This window comes from Lissotriton vulgaris, chromosome 2_1, assembly GCF_964263255.1.
Source record: "Lissotriton vulgaris chromosome 2_1, aLisVul1.2, whole genome shotgun sequence".
NCBI lineage: Eukaryota > Metazoa > Chordata > Amphibia > Caudata > Salamandridae > Lissotriton > Lissotriton vulgaris.
In genome coordinates, this window is record NC_141687.1 from 1,944,889,465 (window position 1) to 1,944,908,995 (window position 19,531).

The 19,531-nt window shown below is 41.7% G+C and overlaps 1 protein-coding gene across 2 annotated transcripts in view; it reads left to right on the forward strand.

Annotated features, from left to right (window-relative positions):
* The first annotated feature begins 660 nt into the window (after nucleotides 1-660).
* The window catches only part of ACAN (aggrecan), a 203,732-nt gene continuing 184,861 nt past the window's right edge, over nucleotides 661-19,531 (forward strand). For both annotated transcript variants that reach the window (XM_086958124.1, XM_086958125.1), the window contains exon 1: nucleotides 661-934. The gene's annotated coding sequence lies outside the window, so the exon portion shown is untranslated. The remainder of the gene's footprint in view (nucleotides 935-19,531) is intronic.

Genomic DNA, 19,531 nt, shown 5'->3' on the forward strand with positions numbered 1-19,531 from the left:
GCTAAGGTGATGGTACCCGTTCTTGCGTTCCTAAGCTACATCTTCGTGATTGTACACTGTAAATACAGGCTCAATGCACGAACTGAAGAGGCAGTGTGGATGTGATGGAATCTTTCCGCTTCCGGTTTGCCCCCCAGATTACAGTACGACCTCTAGAGTAGGTAAAGCCTGTTTAAAGTTTTCAATCCTTTGCAATAGATTTGGACCTTTAAGTGCAAGGCCAAGAACGTTTGGAGTCTTCTGCGAAATGAACATCAAATGTATACCCTGAAAGTGAACTATAAGCGCTGTTCGAACAATACTCATGCGAAGCTGCCTTATTTTACTCTCCTCGCCCGTCTTCAGCAGCCCCTGTTTCCACTCTCGTTTGGGCTTCATGCTCTGTGCTTCTGGGGGTCTCCTTTGTGTATTTATGTTTTCGGGCATCTTGTTTTTTAATCCTTGGCTGTCTTTCCCGGAAGCAGCGTGTAACTAGCCTGTCCTCAGGCCCTCCTATTTCCCCCCACCCCCTTGCTCCTGGAGTGGTAGCCCCTGCTCGCTGACCACCTTTACGGGAGGGCCCAAGGCACTTAGTAATCTGCGGGCATTTCCATGAGGAATGGAAAGAAACTGACAGGAGGAGTCTCGGGCAAGGGAGTAACCTTGGTGGGATTCTGAAAAAAACCTTCTTTTTCCTTCACACATCCATCCTGAACACTTCGACCCCGCTGCTGCTGCCACTGCCTTCAAGGAGCCTGACACCACCACACAGGGAATTTTGATTTCTACTTGGGGAGGAAAAAGAAGGCAGGAAAACATCTGGAGGTGCTGAAGAAATAGAATACAGCAGAGAAGTGGCAATATTTTTTCCCTTTTCTTGAAAAGAAGACAATCTAAGTTTTCTGCCAGGTGTATGGGACAAACATTACTGAAACACTGCACTGAACTGTCAAAGGTAAATTTCTTTCTTTTACTTTCAAGAAGTTGCGTTTTCTCTGCTAACTGTCCATTATCTCTATGCATGTAATAGCTTATGAGAGGCTAGAGGCTTTCAGAAATAAGGGAGCATTAAAAGCTGACAAGGTGCTACCATTTAGTTTATAGCAACACAACATCTGTGAAATGACTATGCACATCAATGTATTGATATATAAGGTTAATGCAAGTTGTGTGTTGAGCTCTCAGTATTTTCTGCTGCCATTAAAGTGCTGACCTGAAGTGGCGAGTATAATAGTACAAACATGGACATGATGAATTCAAATGCTGAGGTGCGATAAACATTCTGTGCAAAGACAGTGCACCTACAGATAAAGAAGCCCAGCTGTTGGCAAATCACTGATTGCAAATTGCTGCTGCCAGCAAAGCACACTGCTTCATTGATAGCCGAGGCGCTTCTACCATTTGTTAGCACATGCTGTGAAGCACTTTACACAGTGATAGCCTCAGTAGAGCTGCTACTGAGTGTGCGGATTTTTGGCTCACTTGGAAAGGAAGCACCCTGCGTCCATAAAAGGAGCAGCCAAGATCCACATGTTGTTATACAGCTGGACTGAGGCGTGCTCGGATGCCCATTTGGCTGCAGTGAGCTGAATTTGGACTTGTGTGAATACCTCTCCACTGGTTCTCAGTCGGATCTTCGTTGGTGGGGTTTATTTCATCTTGAAATGCCCCATTGTAGTCTGTTCCAGTGAGGATCTGAGCGGGCACTGTGGGGGAAAGAGTTTATGTGGCTTACAAGCTCTGATACTCCTGTGCAGTGACCCACAGGACTAAGCAAGTGTGCTCTGTGGACATAAACGACTCACACTTCACAACTGGCTAATTATACCATGGAAGTCGTGATGGGCATTAGCCCCCCTCTGATAACCTATGCACTGTGTCTGTCATGGTCAATGCGGGGGACATGTACATCTGTTTGGTGGCGTGGATGGGAACTTGTAACCTCATTGACAGTGTAAAGGGCTGGGAAGGGGAGATAATTAAGTTTCTAACTGCTAAGGTTGCATTGGTCAATCGCCAACTCAGACATTCTAAGCCTGTAGTAAGTGACCTATGCACGTGAAACATTCCTTCACATTTTACTGCCACTATCTGACTGAATGCCTATGTAATATAGATTATCTGCTTTCTACCTGCATCATGTTTGATATATGTACATTATATTTCTTATGAGACATAGCTCGGTTTGCTAGCTCAATCCGTGCGATGAGAGACACCATGTTCCCAGTACTGGCGTTGAGAGGCAGCCTCAAGTTTCCATTGAACTTACTAGGCTAAAACGATTTATTTCTAAATAAAAGCCCAGGACTTGAACCGATATAAAAAAATTAACATACAGACACTTGTTATTCAAATTCCATCCTTACGATTTTGTATTTGAGTTTCCAAAAGTTTTTGCACGCAGAGATATAATGCAGAGATTTGAGTTGTAAAGGTGTAAGTAACCCACTCAGTCCAATGTTTGCCTTCTATTCTAGTACTCGCAGCCCTAAGTTAATAATGGTAAAGGCAAAACTGCATGTGCCGGAGTAGAACTAAAGACCAGCACTCAGAGCAGACATAGGGCAACATGTGAGATCAGAAGAATAACAGAAAGTGCATTTTAAGGCTGCATGTGTTGTTGCTTTTTAGGACATTGTAAGGCCACATTTGGTGATCTTAGGAGCTTGTGTGCCTAAGCCACATTTGCACTCAGCCCTTGGTGAAACAGTAAAATAATATTTTATTTTTATTTTAAATTAGTAGTCAGCACACTACAACAGCCCAATGTCTCAGTTTTCCAGGCAGTGTCAACGACTGTGATATGTAGCACTGAAATGCAGCTTCCTAGCTCGCACAGCAGTGTAAGATTTTTCAAGGTAGTATGTCCAATACAATAAGAACTCGTGTCACGAGTTCATTTTCTCACCATGTAGTGAGTCTGTGTCATGATCCTAAAGTGGTCTGGTCTGCAGGGAATTCCAGCAGGATGAGGCCCCAAACGGCTGGGAGGACTGGGGAAGAGTCAGTCACATGTCAGGAGAAGCAAAATCTTCCACAGCCTGACGTGACTGAATCTACTCTAGCTGGACCACTCTGAGAATCAACAGCTGGGTATGAAATCGGCAGCCGTGCTTATAGGCCAGTCCACATCTGTCTTGGGTCACTGACTCATACTGTGACACTGTTCAGGGGAAAATGTATCCTCTCTACAGTTTTTCACACTATGGATCAAATGTTGAACAGTTTTCCTCACTTTTTCCAGATTTTCTGGACACAAAGCAGACAAAGAAACAACATAGTTTGTGAAATTTTACAAAAAGTATATCATACTATTTGCCCTGCGGCGCACAAAATGTTGATTGACTCTCCCCATGACAGAAGGCATCTGGTGCTGGAAGTCACATCAAATAAATACTTTCTATGTATTGCACATAGCAGGGTCACTGGGACATCGCTACAGTAAGGGAACAACAAGGGTGACATTCCCAGTGGCAGCACCTCGCAATAAATTCGAATTTTTTTATTGAACTTTCACAAGTACAATCAAAATATATAGAAACATGCAATCACAGTCTTCACAAACTTCCAAGCCAAACACAGCTATAAGTGTCTGACCTTATTTGTGCCATGCATGTAAGTGTGGTCCCAAGTCGCTTAGCAACAGTCCCTCCAAGAGATCAGTGACCTCTCCTCACTCTGTATTTATGTATTTGCATTTTGTGACAATATTTTAATAATGAAAGAGAATAGACATATTGCTACGCTGTTTTAAAATGAAGGGAACGCTTTTCAGGGCTCTAAAGCCAGTCAAGCAGCACAAAACAATCTTATTATTGTGGGGACAGGTTTTTTTCATTTAAACGGTCTTAGAAAGATGAGCTGCTACCTCACCTTGTCCAGCATCAGAAGGTGGTCTAGATGCTTCACGAAGCGCTTTACCTAGTTAAGTCACAGAGCCAGCATTAATTAACACATCTAGGGCTCTTGCCAGAAGGACCCAGCAGAGAAGGGGCCATGACAACTCTTCTTGGCAGACATTAGATCATTATTGGTATAGGAATACAACACTAGTGAACGTCTGTTGGTCTTAGTGCCAGGCTCAAAAGTGATGCAAGTGTTGACGCATGTTTTGAGCATAGTTCCACCAAACTTTCAGTGGAAACGCTGGCTTAGGTGGGTACACCAATGCTCAATCAATTGAAGAACAGTTCTCCACCATTGGTCACAAGACCGAGTAATGGCCATTAGCAGGACCACATCTGTTCACTTTGAATGGTTCCTGTTGCTAACCACACAAGAGCAGCATGTTCCTGTTCTAGGACGCCTAAGTATAAAGGAGGCCTGTGCGAAGCATAAAAATGAAGTCACTGTACACTAGATAGGTGTAAGGGCAGCGCTCAGAAGACGTTGAAAGAAAGGAAGCCTTCATCACCAAAGGAAAGGAGGAAAAGTGAACACAGGAAACATGGATGGAAAGTTGCCTCCCAGGAACAGCATGAGCTTGGAACTCCTAGGAAATAAAAGGAATAGCACACAGAGGTGTGGTATGAATGTGACTTCCGTCCGGTAGGGGGCGGCATGCTTAAACATAGCATTGTAACATTAAATATGTTCAGAAGCATTTACTGAATGCCCAATCAAAGAATACAGGGGACAATAACTACAAAGGCCCCAAATAGGCTAAATATGGACAGATTGCCAGGTGTGTAATGTTCACCTCTAACCTCCCCCCCTACCGCCCCCCTCCCCACCACCACCCCCGCATAAGTAAAAGGGTATGGAAACCTGAGCGACAGTAACACAAATGCAATTTATTAAGATGGGGGTAGGCGAGTGCTCCAGAAATGCAGGCACAGTAAAGAGTAGATAGGCGAGTGGGTTGAGTTCTTGCTGCAAAGATACGATTTAGGTGTTGGGAAGCCCTCACTCTGCATTTTACCTTTTAGACCCACCTTTTACTGCGTTTATTATCTTTCCATAGCACTCTCCCTTGCTTTTGGTCGCTTAAAAAGATCATTCCTGAATTGGGCTTTAGAGAAAGTGACAAGAAGCAATTCCGTTTGCGGTATAGGCTACCCAAGTAGGTAGTGTAATGGCATGACGGGTTATCTAAAATCCTTTCACTCTAATGGACTTTAAAACAAAACATGGCTATTGTTTCCCAGGTATGTGTGCAGAGGTTTTTGTGTTTTGCCCTCTATTCACGGGCACCTCTTCAGAAGAGCCCGCTGCTTTGCTGAAGCATGGGGGCAGTGTATGTGTCCTTCGCGGCTGTAGCGGTGAAGGGGTGAACACGTCCGCCCACTCTTCGCACTTCACTCTTCCCTCCCCGTCCCACCCCAACACACGCTTCGGGTGCCCCTTTCGGTTGCTGTGTTTGAGCGAAGGGCCCTGCCACCGCAGGATGACGCCAAGCCGGCTCCCGTCGCCACCTCCCCTCCCGGTGCCAAACAGACCAGCCTCTGTGCCGCTCACAGCCAACTTCCCAGCGGCAACAAAAGCCGCGTTCATGACAGGACCCGGACCACAGACAGACTGCCAGCACTCCACCGAGGGCAGCCAAGAAAATTAAAGGCTGTTTAAAAGTGAGAGAGGGAGACTGAAAGAAGAGAGAGGGCGAGGAAGAGGGAGGGAGCAAGAGAGGGAACCGTTATAAAAGTAGAAAAAAAAACCTGGGCCCAGTGCAACAACGGAAACCTTGAAAGTTTACTTTTAAACAGTCAGAGCCGACTTGTGCGAGGCAGAACAGCCTCTCAGTGTATGCATAGGATAGAGAAAGTGTGTGTGCCTCGCTACCACCAGCTCTCTGAATGGGCTCACAGTGCTGCTAAAAGAACCTTTTTGTTGAGCCCATGAATAGATGGATTTCAGTCATGAGTTTCAGTCGTGGGGAGCACGAAACGTTCCGTGATTCTCTTCACGCTGTCTTTTACCTAGACACATTTTAAAGTTGGGAGACATGGAGAGCGATATTGTAAAGTGAAAGAAAAGAGCAGTTTTGAAATCATTTTTTAATAGGCAGCAATGCATCTAATACACGTTTGGCATGGACGAAGGAATGAAGTGCAGTATATGGCCCCTGTTGTTCACGTATAACCTATATTTAATTATTGTAAAACGGTGCTGCTGTACATGTACAGTACAGTTTCACTAGTGTCCCCTCACATTTACAGAGGCACAGCGCTATATTCGAGGTACCCTTCCTCTGTTTTCCTGTTTGGCGCTGTAAAAGTTGTCTTACATGTTCTCATAAGGGCATATAATAGGCATAAGAGGGTGAAGTATGGAAGAGTAGTGTAATAACTATAGGATCTATTTTACATTTACTTTCACATGATACCGTGCTATTAATGATATTCTCTTGCTTTTTAATATTTGGAAAACAATCTTAAACCTCTATTTGTCAATATAAACTAACCTTAACTGCTCAATATGCTATTTTCTTTAAGTGGTAAGTGCTGCCCTATTGATAATCAACTTCTGCAAATCACATTGTAATTCCAGATTGGCACATTATTATTATTTTCCCATGGAAGTCTCTGTAATTATTATAATATGTGATTTTCACATAGTACATGCGCTCAAAATGAAGTGTGGTAATAGACTTTCTACCAGAACACTTCCACCAAATCATGTGGCAATGTTCAGCTGAATCCCAGATAGAACATCAGACTGGTAGCCTATAATGATTCGTGGAAATATCTCACTATTGTCACTTCCACCCTACTTGAGAGCAGAGGTGCTTATCTCTGAACAAATACACAAAGCAACCTTCAGCGGCCTCATTGGTCTTCAGTGTTTAAGGCAAAGGAGGCCAGGATAAAAAATGTAGGGGCATATTATCAAGGGGGTTTATCTCCGCTTTTTTGGCTTTAAAAGCCAAGAAAGCGGAGATAAAATTATCTCCCTATTACCAAGCTGTCGCTAACACCAGTTAGTGACAGCTAAAAGGAGATAGCGACCATCTTGGGCCCCTCTTTGCATGTCAGTGATATTTATCACTAATGAGATGCAAAGTGGGCGTGCCAAGATTTTAGCGACTGGAAACAGTAGCTAACATCGCTATCTCCTATTACCAACTTTTGGAGATATTCGCGCTAAGCACGAATATCTCCAAAAGCTAACACCTGCCCTGAGCAGTTCTTAGCCATGTTATCCAATGGGAGGTGGATAACATGGCTAAGAGCATTTCCTCGATAATGCATGAATATCGCTGACTTTTCAGCGATATTCATGCATTGCGGCCGTTTTTTATCGCATTTGCGATAAACCTTGCTAATAGCAAGGTTTATCTGCGATAAAAATCGCCGATGTGCGGCGATAATTTTTGTCTCTAAACAAGTTAGAGACAAAAATTATCGCTAGTTGTTGGTAATATGCCCCGTAAAGACCACAGCCACTTTTTCAATGCTAGCATGACACCCCACCCCCCACCACCCTCACGTCTCCTTCATGATCCCTAAACATGAAATACTTGTAGCACAAGTTCCATGGGTAAATGCAATTGCGCCTCTAAGAAGAGATTAGGTTGTTGCTGTATATGTTGGAAGCTTTGAACATACATTGCTAATCATATGTTTCGCTGCCGGATTTCTTATTTCAAGTCTGCTGTATTGTAGGCCCAAACAATGTTAAATGATGTGCTAATGATAAATAGAAAGTGTTGGTTCAGCCAGGGTTTCTTGACGTTGGGATTATGGTTTGGGGACAAGACTAAAGGCTGAGGCAAGAAGCTGCTGCATTTAGCAGCAGATAACAGAGGATTAAAAGACCAATATGCCTGGCAAAATATACACATTCTTGTGCTTGTGTAAATCTACACAGGCAACAAATGGATTCTAAATTGTCCTGATAGCCCTCTATAATATCTGCCAGAATCACAATTTCTGTTAGATAGTATAGAGAAATCGAACCCATCCATCCATCCATGTAAACTTTTGAACATTTGAATATGATCAGCAGATTATGACTCAATAGGTTTCAGGGTGAACAAAGAGGAGTAAACATGTGCTGCCCTTGCCCAGTAGACTGTATTACCATAAACAGTGGGATAGGTGCATGCCCGTATGGTCTTCTCCAGGTGATTCTTAATAATGGCACAGTATTCAACAGAACCTTCGTACACATTGCAGACACTTCCAGCTGGGACCAATAGTGAGCGTCAAGAGAGTTTGATTAGTTAAGTAGAATCTTCTCTGATGTTCTCCATTTGGTATTCTTTACAGCGTGAGAATTCAGTTGTAGATAAGTCTGAAACTATCATGTAACAATTAATGAGTGCTTCTTTTTCAGCTCTGCAGATTTCCACATAGTGTGTAAGTTTGAACAGGAGAAATGGAGTCCCCTATGAAAAAAACAAAATTTGTTTTGCTTTGGGGAAACAATTATCCCTATAGAGAAAGTTCTTCTCCTACAACCCTGGCAAATCATTCCCCTTCACAAACCGGAAGGAACGTTCAAACCGTTTGCAGGGTAAAAAGGAGTCAGAAACTATTCTAGGATTACCTACAAAGGTACATATTTGTGAGCATTCCCAATTTTTTCAGGAATAGTGCACCTTGGAATGCCCATTTTCCACTCAATGAGTTGAATTTACTGCAGCAGATGACTATGCCCTTGTGGCAGGGATTTTCATAGTAAAAAATGCATTTTTCCTGCCAGGTCTCCAAATGTGAATTTATAGTAGGTGTAAATAAGGTCATTTTGACAGTAAGACAATCTCTGTGACAGAAAATACAATCGTGGCTAGGTCTCAGGTATATAGACTGTTGTGGAATATGGAATGCAATGAGTCATTCATTCATGCCTTAATGGATGAATGAATTCATTCAGCTCTGAGAAATGATCAGAAGAATCCAAGAACAATGATTCAAATACATTCACCATCCCACATTAGTCTGAAGACAGCTATGGATCACTAAATCATACACACTATTTCAAAGACCATTGCCAGGATCAGCACACAACACCATCAATTTCCTTCAGTTATGCTGCTGAGTCAGACAGGTAGAGCAGTGACATTTAAAGGCCTTCTACCTTCCTTCATCAGTATCAACACATGGGTATCAAATGTAGCATTCTTGAGTGTTTCATTTCTTCAACATTGTTTTCACCCTTTAGGATACGATACTGCCACAGTTTTAACAAATCAACAGTGGATCTTAGAAGAGCTTTATGCATCAGAATGTTTTTGTTCCTATGGGCCGGTGCTAATTTAATAAGATTAGTTACTAGGCAGAAATATTTATATAAACAATGTTGAAGTTCTCCTGGTACTGCCTTGCATATTTGCATCATATTATCAAATGCTCCTCCTCAAAATGCTATCACACAAATTCACATAGGATATCCAAAAGTTACTCTTCAATGACTCCTCACAAGGCATTACATGGGACATCAGCGGTAACATAAGAATTACATCAATGCATTTAGACTTCACTAGGAAAAGCAGCTAGGTTTTAAAGGTTATATGGTATAACTATGCTAGGTATTTATTTAGGCAGTTTTAACTTTTCTGCAGTTGAATTATTCTTTATGAAACATTTTTCATCAAACAGACCTGTATTTCGGTTCCCTCCTGTATGCTAAGTTTGACATGGATTAGTGAGATGTTTGAAATATTGGCACAGGGAAGCAAAATATGTTGAATACTTTTTCATGCATGTCAGAGACAATAAGATGTTAAAGTTAAAAATATCCATGCTTTTATATAGTGTGAATTGGTCGAGGCATTTGAGAACAGTAGCTCACGATTGTTAATTTTGTACAGGTGTGGTTTTGATATGCACTATTTATTTTATTTGAAATCACAGAATAGTCTTTTCCTTTTCATTACTGTTGTGTCTGAAAATTATATCCAAATACGCAGTTTAGAAAATATAATAATCTTAAGTGGTTACAGAATTTCTAGAATAAAGACTATAAACATTGAATGTTGCTTAGGTATAGAGTTGATCAAAATTGTCTCTGAATAGACAGCTTCAAGTCACCATAGAAATCAGTGCTTATTTTGTTTTACTTAGATTAGTTAACAGTACGAGACCATTTCATTAATTAGGTATCAATTTTTTGGGTAGTTTGGATAAAAAAGGTTCTTAAGAAAATAGGTAAAAAGCCTTTCTGGTGATGTGGATCTTAGTCAATGTCTTCAATAATGTCATTTGACATGTTATGAGTGAAGTCATATGTAAGGTCATTAGAAGTGCATGACAGTGGTACGAGTTATGGTTAGATTACATAGCTGGTACTGGTGAATCTTAGTGTTTTTTAGGTTTAATTTTGTAACCACACCTGCATTTTAAAAGTGGTTTTTGTGTTTTCTAAACTTTTCCAGTGATTTTCTTGGCTGTTTTTATATCATACAGGTCATGACTGTACGCAGTGGGGGTTGGATGCAGAGCCTGGCCTATGGTTAGGTCTTGTGTCCAACCCTCCACCCAACCTACCATACAAGGCCAACTTCTGATGTGCACTGGGCCTTTGGCCTTGGTCACTTGGCCGTGCACAATGGCTTTTGGCTGCAGACAGTCCATACCTGCAGCAAATGTCTGTAGACACTTTTTTGGGTGTTTGCTGTATAATTAATGCCAACATGTCAACAACTCTGTCAGAGGTGATGTCAACTGTGATGACATTAATGATGTCATTTGAGATGTCATTGTTAACAATACTGTCATTAAAAATGTCCTGAGTACCGTCATATGAAATATCAAACAGTGAATGAGCTGACACCTGTTATAGCAAGTTTGCATAACAACAACTTGTAAATCTCAATGGTTTTTAACTATAATTGCAATTTAACTGTGATTTTCCCAACAATCAAAGCTAACCCTAAGTTTACTTTCACACTTTCCAGTGAATCCATTTTCGGGCTTTTTTTATATAATCTACAATTTGCAATTGATCATTACACCTAACACCTGCTGTCCACGTCTTTAGTGTGTGCAATGAGGGTTGGATACAGGGCATGTTCTGCAGTTATGCCCTGCTCCCAACAACACACCCAACCTGCAATATACAGTCAACCCCTGCTGGGCAATCGGTCATTGGCCCTGCATAGCAGGGGTTACTGGCAGAGCCCAACCCATCGTTGGCTGCAAGCCCCCATTGCTGGTGACCAATACCTTTTTGCATGAACTTTGGAGATGCACAAAAGGGGTTGGATGCAGAGCTTGGCCTACTGCCAGGCCCTGCAACCAAGCAGCTGCAAGCAGCCAAACCCACAGAGAACAACCTTCAGCCACGTGCAGCTAGGGTTAGCCACAGAGTCTACCCTGGCCTGCAGCCTGGCCATGCTCCCATTTCACCACCTGCGGCCAATCCCCTTATGTGACTATTGGCCAAGTGCAACAGCAGTTGGCTGAAGTTTTGTTTTCATTCACAGGATTTGTGAATCCTATGCTGGATTTGTAAATTGTGAAACCCAAAGGCCCCCAGAGGGGACTCAGGTTTATCCAAGATATTAGTGGCTGCAGCAGAATGTTTTCTGGGATGACAAGCCTATCAGAGCTTGGCGGATTTACGATTCCAAAATACATGATAGGTTTAAAAGCTTCATCATCCAATGGTATACCTTTAATTTTTTTTGGGATTTGTGAAAACTCCATAGATTTGTGAAGCCGGGGAAAATCTATAAAGTTATTGTCCCCATATCTTCATGCCCAGACTAGAACACTATTTAAATACTAATTTTTCAACAGCTACTAAAGGGATTTACACCAAACCTAGCAAAGGCACTTCCTTGAGTAAAGTTCTTCTTATATGCCAAGTTTGGTGTAATTCCATTCAGTCGTTTATTTCTGTATCAAAGTGCAAAGAATCCTTTAAAATGGCAAACGGCACTGTCGGGATACCCCTTTTTAGCCTTGGCCTGAATTATCTGCCTGAAACCTGCACTGAGGATTTCATCTTGGACCTACTACTTTTGGAATGTTTTGTCCAGGTTTTTCAAATGATGGCAAAATTATTAAGAACAAAAACAAATGCCTTTACAATCAGAGGCTCTAGGTTTAATATATATACATATATTCACAGAGAAAACAAAGTTTACAGGGACGTTATAGTTAGGCTTACATTTCACTCATACAAAACCAGAGAAGTTTAGCAGTTATAGTTACTGGAGCCAACTATAACTTACACCCCTAAAATACACTGCTTATGACCTCACTTATTACATCACTCATGACGTGGTCAGTGACATCACTGATGACATCTCAAATTACATCACTGATGACATCACTGATCACATATTTCAGCGAGTGTACATTTTTCTAAGAGTTTATGATTATTACATTTCTATAATAAGCTACTACAAAAGTTAAATTAGTATACTAGGTGTACAACTAATGAGTGATACTATTTCTAACATATATTATGTGAGTGGCTGTATGTATTCATGTGTGAATGGGTGTCTGAGTAGTTGTATAGGTGAGTGTGTGAGTGGCTATATATGTGTGTAAGTGGGTGTGGAAGTAGTTGTGTGGGTGAGTAAGTGGCTGTAATAGTGAGTGGGTGGGTGTGTCAGTGGCAGTATGAGTGAATGAGTAGGTGACTGTATAGGTAGGTGAGTGGGTGTGTGAGTGACTGTATGGGTGCCTGAATGGCTGTATGAGTGAGTGATTAGGTCTGTAAATGGCTGTATGGGGGAGTGAGTGGCTGTTTGAGTAAGTGAGTTGGTGTGAATGGCTGTATTGGTGAATGTGTCTCTGTGTGAATGGCTGTATGGGTGAGTGAGAAGATTTGGGAGTTCTTGTATGAATGTGTGAATGGGTATGTAAGTGATTGTGTAGGTGTGTGAGTGAGTTTGTCTGAGTGCTTGTATGGGTGAGAGAGTGGCTATGTTTAGAGGCTGTATTGTTCAGTGAGTGAGTGTGTGAGAGGCTGTATAAGTGAATACGTGGAAGTGTGAGTAGCTGTTTGGGTGAGTGTGTGCCTATTTAAGTGGCTGAGTGAGTAAATGGGTATGAGTGAGTGCCTGTATAGATGAGTGAGTGGGTGTGTGAGTGGCTCTATGGATCAGTGAGTAGTTGTGTATGTACTTGTATGGGTCTGCCAATGAATATATTATTGATTGTGTGGAGTTGCAAGTGGGTGTATGAGAGGATATATAGGGGCGTGAGTGGGTGTGATGGTGTTTCTGTGGATAATGTCATCAATAATGTCATCAGGGATGTAATTTAAGATAGCATCAGTGATTTCATCATTGTGGGGCTATTAGTTATAGTAAGCTCAGGTAACTATAACTGCTGAATTTTTGTGATTTTGTACAAGTGAACTGTGAACCTAACTATAACGTCCCTGTAACCTTTATATTTGTCATTGCATTTCTAAGGTGTTTAAAAAATGCTATTTCATAATTATAACATCCCTGTAACCTTTGCTTTTTTCAGTGAATTTCTTAGGTTTTTTAAACCTATTTCCTAACCATAACACCCCTGTAACCTTTGTTTTTTATGTGAATTTCTAAGTTTTTCAAAACTTATTTTCTAAGTATAACCTGTAACTTTTGAGAGTGGGTGTGTGAGTGAGTGTGTGAGCATCCCAGTGGGTATGTGAGTGTCTGAGAGGGTGTGTGAATTAGTGTGTGTGTGGGTGTCTGACTGAGTGTCTGAGTGGGTGCATGAGCATCTGAGTGAGTGTCTCAGTTGATCTGTGAGTGGGTGTGAAAGTGCCTGAGTGGGTTTTTGAATGCCTCCATGAGTGCATGAGTCAGTCTGTGAGTGAGTGCATGAGTGTCTGAGTAGATCTGTGAGTGGGAGTATCAGTCTCTCAGTGTGTCTGTAAGTGGGTGTTTGAGTCTCTGAGTGGGTCTGTGAGTGGCTGTGTCAGTGACTGTATGTGTCTGTGAGTGGGTGCATAAGTGTCCGAGTGGGTCTGTGAATAGGTGGATGAATGTCTATGGGTTTATGAGTGCCTGTATGCATCTGTGAGTGGGTGCATGAGTGTCCGAGTGGGTCTGTGAGTGGGTGCATGAATGTCTACATGGGTTTGTGAGTGTCTGTATGGGTCTGTGAGTGGGTGCATGAGTATCCAATTGAGTGTCTGAGTGGGTATGTGAATGCCTGAGTGTGTATTGGGTGTCTAAGTGTCTTTGTGTGTGTGTGTGTGTATCAGTAGCTGTGTGAGTGACCCAGTCACAAAGGAACCACACCTTCCCTTTTATCCTACAAGAGTCTACAGTTTTGTACAAAATGCCTACCTAACTGAAGTAGTTTCTACTGGTTAGTTAGTGAGTGTTACCTCGTTGGGTAAATTTCCAGTGTGCACTCTGCACTACAGCTACATAATGGACCACAATGAAATGTCTCCAACGACCTTATGTGCTTTTGGGAATGGGATTGTTCCTCATTCGTCTTTCTCCAGAATTCTTTGATGACATGAATCTTCCTATAGGAGGCCAATTGCACTACAAAGAAGTAAATCTCCACCAAACCAGGGTCCTTCCTCTTATCTACATGACATAAGTGCTTCTTTGTTTTGTAGAGAGGTCCTCATCTTCCTGAGCATTAAGAAAGTGGTACCAAATTCAGCAACAAAAGCACAGTGGGGCCTCTCGGTAAGCTTTACTTCATCCTGACAAAATGCAGAAAGACATATGCATACTACTAAAGTGGGCAGGGTAGCATGTCCAATTATTAGAAGGGGAGGGGGCTGCACAGCCCCCTCTGTGGGGTGGTGCCATCTCCAGAGGCCCCATTTCCTGAGGCCTGGCCTTTTTCTAGTCAGGGAGCGGGGCCATGTAACCTTCCAGCCGGCATTGCTCCTGCAAGGAGGAAGCTGCTGAAAAGCAGCTCCCTCCATGCAAGAGCTATCCTTTCATTCATTTCCTTGCCTGATTAACAGCGGGCAGGGAAGCAGACGAAACATATGCTTCCAGCAAGCTAGAACTTTTTCTCAGCTTTTGCTTGCTGGAAGGGGAGTGTTTGCTGTGACTTGGCAGAGGCTGTCAAAGCACCCACCAAGCCATGACAAACAGCTATGTCCTGGGGGTGGGTACCCCGGAACATAATAGGAGCCATCCCTAGGGCGGGACGTTCCCAGGGCCATTAAAGGCCCCCTCGCTCTTTCAATTATATTATAGGGCCCGGGGAGGTGGTAGTCTCCAGGGCCTGGGGAGGTCCATGTTGCCCCTCATTGCTTTTAATTTAGCCTGGGGGAGGTGGAGGTCCCTGGGGTGCTTGAACCCGCCCCATGAGGGGGTTCTGTACCTCTCCCTTCCTAATTTAAAATAAAGCTCAGGGAAGGAGTTGATCCCCGGTGCTCAAAGAGGGGGTTTCACACAGCCCTCCGTCTATTATGTTATAAAAGTCCTGAAGAGGTGGTGGCCCACGGTGCTTAAAACAGCATCAAGAGAGAGGTCCTGTGCGCCCTCCTTCATTTAAAAAATGTGCATGCCCCCGGGACCTGGCGGAAAACCTTGGTGACTTGTTGTATCATCAATAGATGTTTGTCAACGAGGAAGCCCAGATTGCGAACAAGATGTACTTGCATTTAAAATTCCATTACAAAGGGGGCCTTAGTTGAGGTCCACAGAGGTCATGCTTTTTCGCTAATATCATGACTTCAGTCTTGTCCCCGTTTAGTTTGAGCAAGTTGTTTTGCATCCAGGATGCGACTTTACTCAGACTTAACGGAAGAACAGAGGGTACCAACCCCTTAGAAGACGAAAGGGCAAAGATGATCTATTGTGCTCAAGTTAGAAAAAAGATACCATCCCTCTGATGCAGTGGTGGAAAGTTCAGAACTCAGAACATACATTGACTACATTGATTCCCTGTTCTTTGAAGAGTCTCATTTGTAAATACAGAATTTAATGTCAAAATGTAAATAGAAAATAAGCTACATAAACTGTGGAGAGGGTATAAACATCGTGACCTCCTTTAAAGGAAATGCGAGCTATACCTTTTCCATGTGGTCAGGAGTATGCAGGCAGAGTGGGAATAGCCAAAGAAAGTATGCAGGCAGTATGGTAATTACCAAAACAATTACCCTTCATTCAGGTGGGTAAATTGACCAAAAAGTCTATTCTTCTGCCTGTGTAATCAATTTCCTCCAAGTTCTCCACTGGAAAAGACACCAGTCAGTGAATTGAACTGGCCCCCTGGAATATCGGTGAGACAGAGTCGAAAAAATGGGCAGGCTACCTCTCTATCTTCCCATGCTGGCACTGTAACTGCAAAAGAAAATGCAGTGCTTGTTAGGTGTGAGACTCAATGCAATTGAATTCCTCCACCTCACATATTCCTGGGTGGTAATAGGTTTCTGGATGGGAATTTTCACCATTACCATCCCACACTGTGCATCACTTTTGACTAATATACATTGGGCATTAGAGTCTCACTAGACAGAAATATTGAACCACCGGAGACAGTGTGCTTTTCCAAGTGTAACGTAAAACCAAAACCACAAGCCAGCAATGAATTGTGGTTTAAAGATTATTTAACTGCCCTTTATCCAGGAGAGCTGGGTTAAAATAGTTTATTTCTCTTAACATAAAAATGTGAAAGAACACTTAATGAGAAAACCGTATATGGAGTAAATATAACGTTAACCCTCTTCACAGTTCCAGGCCCCATATTTGCCACTTCTTCCTTTCATAGTAGATCATTTCATCCAAAAGGAGAGGTTGTTTCAGTAAATACAAGCCCATGTGCAAAATATCTATAACAATAATATATATAATCTACTAAGGCAATGGAATGAAGCATTTATTTTTGGAGTAAGCAGGAATCACTGTATTAAGATGAAATACTGAGACATGATTGGTCATGTTATATTGCAAATTACAATAAAGAACAAACCCTAAATAAACCTTTGAGTTTTTACAGACCAGACACAAATACGACTTTTAACAGTAGAGCAATTAGCCCAGTAAGCTCTATATGGTCTAGAGGAGAACATTTAACTTAACAGAATAAAAGAAAATAAACATCACCCATAATCTTGACATTTAGCAAGTAGTATAGGTGGTCTAAAACCGAATGTACTGTCAACTGGCCAGTTAATGTTTTGCAAAGGGCATATTTTAACCATGCTTGGATTGACAAATAAAATATACACACCAATGTTCATGTCTTCTTTCATAATTCTACAATTCTATAACGTGGGATCTTGAACCTACGTGAGTATTTGATTATTTGAACATGCAACATTATTTCTACCAAGTAAATATGTTGTGAAATACAGTAATTCAATGATAAACAATATCCTGGTACATCTTTCTGCTTACTTCTTTAGTAATCTTTTTTGGAATAGTATTAATTCATTTAAATGGGAGATTTTTGGACCAACTAGCTGCTAGAACATTTATTTTTGTAAAGACTTGAACTCAAATGATTACTTATTTATAACTCAAGGAAACAACATTCATAATTTGCAAGGTGTCATTTTTGGATTTCCTAGTTATTAGTGGGCAGAAAAGTGATGCAGCTTTTATGAATGGATACGCCAGATTGAGAAGGATCCACCCTCTTAGATCAGTGTTCTTATAAAACTGTTCTGTAAAGAGTAAAATAAGTAAACAAGATACACAACTGGGAGAGCCATGCAGTTTATTAGTAAGTAGCTACATCTGACACATTCAATAATAATCTAGAATGTGAATATGTGTATTTGAAATTGAAAATTCAAGACAAAGATTACATGACTTTCTTAGAGACCAGTTTTCTTCTTTGGTGATAGGTCATTTAAAGGCATATTTAAAAATTACAATACATTGGAAAATAGCAGGTACTAGCTACTTTTCTCGTTTACATGCATTGACTATGTTTAGATGCTATCCAGAAATCCAGTGTCAGAGGGCCAGATTCACAAAACGTTTTCCCATAAATAATTATAACTTACCTTTGGAAATTCAGAAGTAAACCCTTCCCAAATAAAGAGTAAGACACAACTACTCACCATAAAAGCTTTGTGGCTAGACCTAGAGTGTTCAAATCTTACAGCAACAAATATAATAATTTTCCAAACACGATAAACAGAATTAAACAGTGCCAATCTTATGTGTGTTTTCTCATACTATTTTGATCCATTTATACTTGAATATATAGAACACAATGCACTTCAGCTTCTGATAACTACTGCAAGCTATTTCCTTGTCCACACTTTTTGGTCACTCTACCTCTTAAAACAGAGGTTAATCGTTTGCAAGTTAGCTGAACTACTAGTGATCCAGCGGTAATCCACTAGGACATGTCCCATCGATCTTGCTAAGACAAGCAACAACAGATTTAGTTCAGCTTTTGGCCTCATAAGTGTGGTGCAGTTTAAATCTAATAGCAAACGGATCTACAGAACTTTGAGTATGGATCCTTTAAGGTTACTCACTGAACTGGGTTGGACAATAGTCTACAGGAAGCATAGCACAGCTATGATGTGGCTTTCTATCTTGCTGTGCCAGACAGTCTCAAGCTACATCTCACATATAACCACTAACAAGGCTAAAACATGGCTGAGGTTGTTTGTGTTGCTATTTAGCAGGGATGTGGCGTAGCAGTTGCGGCTAGACTGCATTATTGCTATCAGGGCCAAGGCAAATTTGCATGTGGTTATTCCTTTTCTGTAACCACACTGACCAGCTGATAAACAATGGTATTGAGATTACCTGGAGTAGTAACCAGCGAATGAGATTAATTTACGTATTTCAATCGAGCACTTTGATGTTGTCTTCATATTTATGGAATCTGCTCCTGTTGGGAAGGGCGGCCTGATAAATGTAGACTTCCCTCTCTGCTTGGCAAACACTTCTAAGCCTTCAGTAAGGCTGCCACTGTAGTACCCCCACTGAAGACAATAATCATTTCCCACCTGAGAGTTTGATTTTAACAAACAAAAAACAATAACCCTGATATACAGGGTAATTTCCTTTGTGAAATGAAATACCAGTATTTGTAAAGCGCACAGCTACCTCCAAAGTGGTGTCCCGGTGCTGAGGCCCTCGGGAAGAGTCACATGGTGCTGGGCTAACCTGCTGCCAGCACGAGGGATTGAACCGTTAACCCTGTAGTCCGGAGTCAGGCACCCTGGCTGCTGCACCACACCTCTTCCACTTTTGTGTGAGGGCACTGTACATTTTCCCTATCCGGGTTGGGAAAATGAGTAACAGTCACCCTGGCCTCTGTAGATTGAAGTAACTTTCACTGTACACTGGTAGCCCACTGGCGGACGGTGTGCTGGGTCAAGACTTTATGCCAGCAGAACCACCTGCGAATACACTAGTGTAAACAGAGTCCTTTACCCTATTAAATATATAGCCAGAAAATCAGGAAACCACAAGTCTGGTGGGGCAGAACCTAGGTTTGCTCTAACTTGGACACAGATAAAAGGTTATTATCATAGAAGTTATGTGTGGGGTTGGAGCATTGATATACACTATGGGTCGCTTTGATATCCTTCATTGATTTCATGCATAAGGATAATGTACTTGATGTCATTCATGCTGTCTTATCAATAACACTGCAAAACGTAGTGTTCTCTATATAGATTGCAATAGGAGATGGTAATATCTGATGCAGCTCGTGCAAACAGGTACATCCTCTGTGACCTGTAAAATAGAAAGAGGGATCTATCATTG